Here is a 7,501-nt window from a genome sequence, read left to right on the forward strand (position 1 = left end):
TGTATTAGCTCTAGAATTACCACAGTTATCCAAGTAGGAAAGTACGATCTAAGGAACAACGGCTGGATAATGAGCCATTCGCGGTTTCACCTTATTTCGGCATGTACTTAGACATGCATGGCTTAATCTTTGAGACAAGCATATGACTACTGGCAGGATCAACCAGGTATCTTTTCTCGTTCGGTGCAAGCCACCCGCTCCAACGGCGAGTAGAAACACCACTCTCGAATCGGCAGACGCGTGGCTAGATACACGCCTGCCGTTCTCTGTCTACTTCGTGTCACCAATCACGAGACAGACCTCTTACACACTCTAGAGTACGAGTTCTCCAAAACAACAGTTCCGATAAAACGAAACAAACTAGGGCGTATCAGGAAGAACCGACCTTCGGAGGACAGCTCAACCCACACTAAGCTATATCGAAAATGATGCATATTCCGATGTCTCGGCATGGTTACCCGAAACTCGTCGCATCAGCAGTGGGAACAGAACGTCTTTCGTAACAAAGACAATCGTTAATCGCTCGGATTAACTCGTACGCGTGCGGTCGAACGCACGTACTGCTTTATCCCCGCTCGGACCGAGAGGGAAAGGGAAACAGTCACCGTTATTGACGTGCCCCGTGAAAGGGAAGGGCCGCTCGGACCCTTGGTTTGACAAGCTGAAATTCAACGGCTCGTGCAGAGCACGCTGCGGGTCCAGCATCCCTTGTGTCTCTGACTGAGACCGGCTAATCGCTCGGATTAACTCGTAGGCGTGCGGTCGAACGCACGTACTGCTTTTATCCCCGCTCGGACCGAGAGGGAAAGGGAAACAGTCACCGTTGTTCACGTGCCCCGTGAAAGGGAAGAGCCGCTCGGACCCTTGGTTTGACATGCTGAAATTCAACGGCTCGTGCAGAGCACGCTGCGGGTCCAGCATCCCGTGTGTCTCTGACTGAGACCGGCTAATCGCTCGGATTAACTCGTAGGCGTGCGGTCGAACGCACGTACTGCTTTTATCCCCGCTCGGACCGAGAGGGATAGGGAAACAGTCACCGTTGTTCACGTGCCCCGTGAAAGGGAAGAGCCGCTCGGACCCTTGGTTTGACATGCTGAAATTCAACGGCTCGTGCAGAGCACGCTGCGGGTCCAGCATCCCGTGTGTCTCTGACTGAGACCGGCTAATCGCTCGGATTAACTCGTAGGGGTGCGGTCGAACGCACGTACTGCTTTTATCCCCACTCGGACCGAGAGGGAAAGGGAAACAGTCACCGTTGTTCACGTGCCCCGTGAAAGGGAAGAGCCGCTCGGACCCTTGGTTTGACATGCTGAAATTCAACGGCTCGTGCAGAGCACGCTGCGGGTCCAGCATCCCGTGTGTCTCTGACTGAGACCGGCTAATCGCTCGGATTAACTCGTAGGCGTGCGGTCGAACGCACGTACTGCTTTTATCCCCGCTCGGACCGAGAGGGAAAGGGAAACAGTCACCGTAAATAACATGCCCCGTGAAAGGGAAGGGCCGCTCGGACCCTTGGTTTGACATGCTGAAATTCAACGACTCGTGCAGAGCACGCTGCGGGTCCAGCATCCCGTGTGTCTCTGACTGAGACCGGCTAATCGCTCGGATTAACTCGTAGGCGTGCGGTCGAACGCACGTACTGCTTTTATCCCCGCTCGGACCGAGAGGGAAAGGGAAACAGTCACCGTTATTGACGTGCCCCGTGAAAGGGAAGAGCCGCTCGGACCCTTGGTTTGACATGCTGAAATTCAACGGCTCGTGCAGAGCACGCTGCGGGTCCAGCATCCCGTGTGTCTCTGACTGAGACCGGCTAATCGCTCGGATTAACTCGTAGGCGTGCGGTCGAACGCACGTACTGCTTTTATCCCCGCTCGGACCGAGAGGGAAAGGGAAACAGTCACCGTAAATAACATGCCCCGTGAAAGGGAAGGGCCGCTCGGACCCTTGGTTTGACAAGCTGAAATTCAACGACTCGTGCAGAGCACGCTGCGGGTCCAGCATCCCGTGTGTCTCTGACTGAGACCGGCTAATCGCTCGGATTAACTCGTAGGCGTGCGGTCGAACGCACGTACTGCTTTTATCCCCGCTCGGACCGAGAGGGAAAGGGAAACAGTCACCGTTATTGACTTGCCCCGTGAAAGGGAAGAGCCGCTCGGACCCTTGGTTTGACATGCTGAAATTCAACGGCTCGTGCAGAGCACGCTGCGGGTCCAGCATCCCGTGTGTCTCTGACTGAGACCGGCTAATCGCTCGGATTAACTCGTAGGCGTGCGGTCGAACGCACGTACTGCTTTATCCCCGCTCGGACCGAGAGGGAAAGGGAAACAGTCACCGTAAATAACATGCCCCGTGAAAGGGAAGGGCCGCTCGGACCCTTGGTTTGACAAGCTGAAATTCAACGACTCGTGCAGAGCACGCTGCGGGTCCAGCATCCCGTGTGTCTCTGACTGAGACCGGCTAATCGCTCGGATTAACTCGTAGGCGTGCGGTCGAACGCACGTACTGCTTTATCCCCGCTCGGACCGAGAGGGAAAGGGAAACAGTCACCGTTATTGACGTGCCCCGTGAAAGGGAAGGGCCGCTCGGACCCTTGGTTTGACAAGCTGAAATTCAACGACTCGTGCAGAGCACGCTGCGGGTCCAGCATCCCGTGTGTCTCTGACTGAGACCGGCTAATCGCTCGGATTAACTCGTAGGCGTGCGGTCGAACGCACGTACTGCTTTTATCCCCGCTCGGACCGAGAGGGAAAGGGAAACAGTCACCGTAAATAACATGCCCCGTGAAAGGGAAGGGCCGCTCGGACCCTTGGTTTGACAAGCTGAAATTCAACGACTCGTGCAGAGCACGCTGCGGGTCCAGCATCCCGTGTGTCTCTGACTGAGACCGGCTAATCGCTCGGATTAACTCGTAGGCGTGCGGTCGAACGCACGTACTGCTTTATCCCCGCTCGGACCGAGAGGGAAGGGAAACAGTCACCGTTGTTGACGTGCCCCGTGAAAGGGAAGAGCCGCTCGGACCCTTGGTTTGACATGCTGAAATTCAACGACTCGTGCAGAGCACGCTGCGGGTCCAGCATCCCGTGTGTCTCTGACTGAGACCGGCTAATCGCTCGGATTAACTCGTAGGGGTGCGGTCGAACGCACGTACTGCTTTTATCCCCGCTCGGACCGAGAGGGAAAGGGAAACAGTCACCGTTGTTCACGTGCCCCGTGAAAGGGAAGAGCCGCTCGGACCCTTGGTTTGACATGCTGAAATTCAACGGCTCGTGCAGAGCACGCTGCGGGTCCAGCATCCCGTGTGTCTCTGACTGAGACCGGCTAATCGCTCGGATTAACTCGTAGGCGTGCGGTCGAACGCACGTACTGCTTTTATCCCCGCTCGGACCGAGAGGGAAAGGGAAACAGTCACCGTAAATAACATGCCCCGTGAAAGGGAAGGGCCGCTCGGACCCTTGGTTTGACAAGCTGAAATTCAACGACTCGTGCAGAGCACGCTGCGGGTCCAGCATCCCGTGTGTCTCTGACTGAGACCGGCTAATCGCTCGGATTAACTCGTAGGCGTGCGGTCGAACGCACGTACTGCTTTTATCCCCGCTGGACCGAGAGGGAAAGGGAAACAGTCACCGTTATTGACGTGCCCCGTGAAAGGGAAGAGCCGCTCGGACCCTTGGTTTGACATGCTGAAATTCAACGACTCGTGCAGAGCACGCTGCGGGTCCAGCATCCCGTGTGTCTCTGACTGAGACCGGCTAATCGCTCGGATTAACTCGTAGGCGTGCGGTCGAACGCACGTACTGCTTTTATCCCCGCTCGGACCGAGAGGGAAAGGGAAACAGTCACCGTAAATAACATGCCCCGTGAAAGGGAAGGGCCGCTCGGACCCTTGGTTTGACAAGCTGAAATTCAACGACTCGTGCAGAGCACGCTGCGGGTCCAGCATCCCGTGTGTCTCTGACTGAGACCGGCTAATCGCTCGGATTAACTCGTAGGCGTGCGGTCGAACGCACGTACTGCTTTTATCCCCGCTCGGACCGAGAGGGAAAGGGAAACAGTCACCGTTATTGACTTGCCCCGTGAAAGGGAAGAGCCGCTCGGACCCTTGGTTTGACATGCTGAAATTCAACGGCTCGTGCAGAGCACGCTGCGGGTCCAGCATCCCGTGTGTCTCTGACTGAGACCGGCTAATCGCTCGGATTAACTCGTAGGCGTGCGGTCGAACGCACGTACTGCTTTTATCCCCGCTCGGACCGAGGGAAAGGGAAACAGTCACCGTAAATAACATGCCCCGTGAAAGGGAAGGGCCGCTCGGACCCTTGGTTTGACAAGCTGAAATTCAACGACTCGTGCAGAGCACGCTGCGGGTCCAGCATCCCGTGTGTCTCTGACTGAGACCGGCTAATCGCTCGGATTAACTCGTAGGCGTGCGGTCGAACGCACGTACTGCTTTTATCCCCGCTCGGACCGAGAGGAAAGGGAAACAGTCACCGTTATTGACGTGCCCCGTGAAAGGGAAGGGCCGCTCGGACCCTTGGTTTGACAAGCTGAAATTCAACGGCTCGTGCAGAGCACGCTGCGGGTCCAGCATCCCGTGTGTCTCTGACTGAGACCGGCTAATCGCTCGGATTAACTCGTAGGCGTGCGGTCGAACGCACGTACTGCTTTATCCCCGCTCGGACAGAGAGGGAAAGGGAAACAGTCACCGTTGTTCACGTGCCCCGTGAAAGGGAAGAGCCGCTCGGACCCTTGGTTTGACATGCTGAAATTCAACGGCTCGTGCAGAGCACGCTGCGGGTCCAGCATCCCGTGTGTCTCTTAATGAGACTGGCTAATCGCTCGGATTAACTCGTAGCCGTGCGGTCGAACGCACGTACTGCTTTTATCCCCGCTCGGACCGAGAGGGAAAGGGAAACAGTCACCGTAAATAACATGCCCCGTGAAAGGGAAGGGCCGCTCGGACCCTTGGTTTGACAAGCTGAAATTCAACGACTCGTGCAGAGCACGCTGCGGGTCCAGCATCCCGTGTGTCTCTGACTGAGACCGGCTAATCGCTCGGATTAACTCGTAGGCGTGCGGTCGAACGCACGTACTGCTTTTATCCCCGCTCGGACCGAGAGGGAAAGGGAAACAGTCACCGATATTGACGTGCCCCGTGAAAGGGAAGAGCCGCTCGGACCCATGGTTTGACATGCTGAAATTCAACGGCTCGTGCAGAGCACGCTGCGGGTCCAGCATCCCGTGTGTCTCTGACTGAGACCGGCTAATCGCTCGGATTAACTCGTAGGCGTGCGGTCTAACGCACGTACTGCTTTTATCCCCGCTCGGAACGAGAGGGAAAGGGAAACAGTCACCGTAAATAACATGCCCCGTGAAAGGGAAGGGCCGCTCGGACCCTTGGTTTGACAAGCTGAAATTCAACGACTCGTGCAGAGCACGCTGCGGGTCCAGCATCCCGTGAGTCTCTGACTGAGACCGGCTAATCGCTCGGATTAACTCGTAGGCGTGCGGTCGAACGCACGTACTGCTTTTATCCCCGCTCGGACCGAGAGGGAAAGGGAAACAGTCACCGTTATTGACTTGCCCCGTGAAAGGGAAGAGCCGCTCGGACCCTTGGTTTGACATGCTGAAATTCAACGGCTCGTGCAGAGCACGCTGCGGGTCCAGCATCCCGTGTGTCTCTGACTGAGACCGGCTAATCGCTCGGATTAACACGTAGGGGTGCGGTCGAACGCACGTACTGCTTTTATCCCCGCTCGGACCGAGAGGGAAAGGGAAACAGTCACCGTTATTGACTTGCCCCGTGAAAGGGAAGAGCCGCTCGGACCCTTGGTTTGACATGCTGAAATTCAACGGCTGGTGCAGAGCACGCTGCGGGTCCAGCATCCCGTGTGTCTCTGACTGAGACCGGCTAATCGCTCGGATTAACACGTAGGGGTGCGGTCGAACGCACGTACTGCTTTTATCCCCGCTCGGACCGAGAGGGAAAGGGAAACAGTCACCGTTATTGACTTGCCCCGTGAAAGGGAAGAGCCGCTCGGACCCTTGGTTTGACATGCTGAAATTCAACGGCTGGTGCAGAGCACGCTGCGGGTCCAGCATCCCGTGTGTCTCTGACTGAGACCGGCTAATCGCTCTGATTAACACGTAGGGGTGCGGTCGAACGCACGTACTGCTTTTATCCCCGCTCGGAACGAGAGAGAAAGGGAAACAGTCACCGTAAATAACATGCCCCGTGAAAGGGAAGGGCCGCTCGGACCCTTGGTTTGACAAGCTGAAATTCAACGACTCGTGCAGAGCACGCTGCGGGTCCAGCATCCCGTGTGTCTCTGACTGAGACCGGCTAATCGCTCGGATTAACTCGTAGGCGTGCGGTCGAACGCACGTACTGCTTTTATCCCCGCACGGACCGAGAGGGAACGGGAAACAGCTACCCATATATTTTACGACAGTAACCTCTTCCACCGAGGCACGTCAAAAACCACCGTTACAGGTGGTGCCGAATCCACCGAGACGGGTAGAACGACAAACTTACTAGGAAAACGCCGCACAGTGTTCTTAAAACCATCACTTCTCGCAACATTCTTTTCGCTCCAATATATATGTTTCAATCCACCATTACGTTCGTTCATTCAATATCTCTCGGCCTCTTACATTCTTTGTTCGGCCATTTCTTAACACTATCGGCAGTCGTTTTCGCTAGTACTCACCACCTGTGTGGAAACGGGCCGTGACCAGCCCACAGGTCCCGGGCACGCCGGGTTAAAAGGTGAGAGGAGGCTTAACACAATGTTACAATCCTGTCTCAGACAGACTATGCCCCTATATAGAGAAGGAAACTAAATTTAATGCCATCAGAACCCATTAGTACGGCATTTCAAAGTGCGGTAAAGGCAAGGGACCAAGCGGAATAGTTCCGCATCGCTACCCTGAGTTGCGTCAAATTGGTCCTCAGTTTTGAGTGAAAAGTGGTGAAAATGAACGCTGAAAACAACGTTTCTAACTATCAAACTGATTTTGCCATTTCCTCCCACTTTCCAAATTTCACCGAACTCTCCTCACATCCATGCCGTCTTTGGCATCACTCTATACGGGAGAAAATTTCTTAAAGTCGTACTCCCTTTCAGGTCCGTCTCAGACAGACTATGCCCCTATATAGAGAAGGAAACTACATTTAATGCCATCAGAACCCATTAGTACGGCGTTTCAAAGTGCGGTAAAAGGCGAGAACCTATGCGGGCAAGTTCCGCATCGCAACCCTGAGTTGCGTCAAATTGGTCCTCAGTTTTGAGTGAAAAGTGGTGAAAATGAACGCTGAAAACAACGTTTCTAACTATCAAACTGATTTTGCCATTTCCTCCCACTTTCCAAATTTCACCGAACTCTCCTCACATCCATGCCGTCTTTGGCATCACTCTATACGGGAGAAAATTTCTTAAAGTCGTACTCCCTTTCAGGTCCGTCTCAGACAGACTATGCCCCCTATATAGAGAAGGAAACTACATTT

The 7,501-nt window shown here is 54.9% G+C and overlaps 1 non-coding gene across 1 annotated transcript in view; it reads right to left on the bottom strand.

Moving 5' to 3' along the window:
• The window catches only part of LOC143243736 (small subunit ribosomal RNA), a 1,806-nt gene extending 1,637 nt beyond the window's left edge, over positions 1–169 (bottom strand). Inside the window, exon 1 of the ribosomal RNA XR_013024751.1 lies at positions 1–169. This exon is cut by the window's left edge and continues 1,637 nt beyond it. This is a non-coding gene — a ribosomal RNA (small subunit ribosomal RNA).
• Between the last annotated feature and the right edge of the window lie 7,332 nt (positions 170–7,501).

This window comes from Tachypleus tridentatus, unplaced genomic scaffold (assembly GCF_004210375.1).
Source record: "Tachypleus tridentatus isolate NWPU-2018 unplaced genomic scaffold, ASM421037v1 tig00037761_pilon, whole genome shotgun sequence".
NCBI lineage: Eukaryota > Metazoa > Arthropoda > Merostomata > Xiphosura > Limulidae > Tachypleus > Tachypleus tridentatus.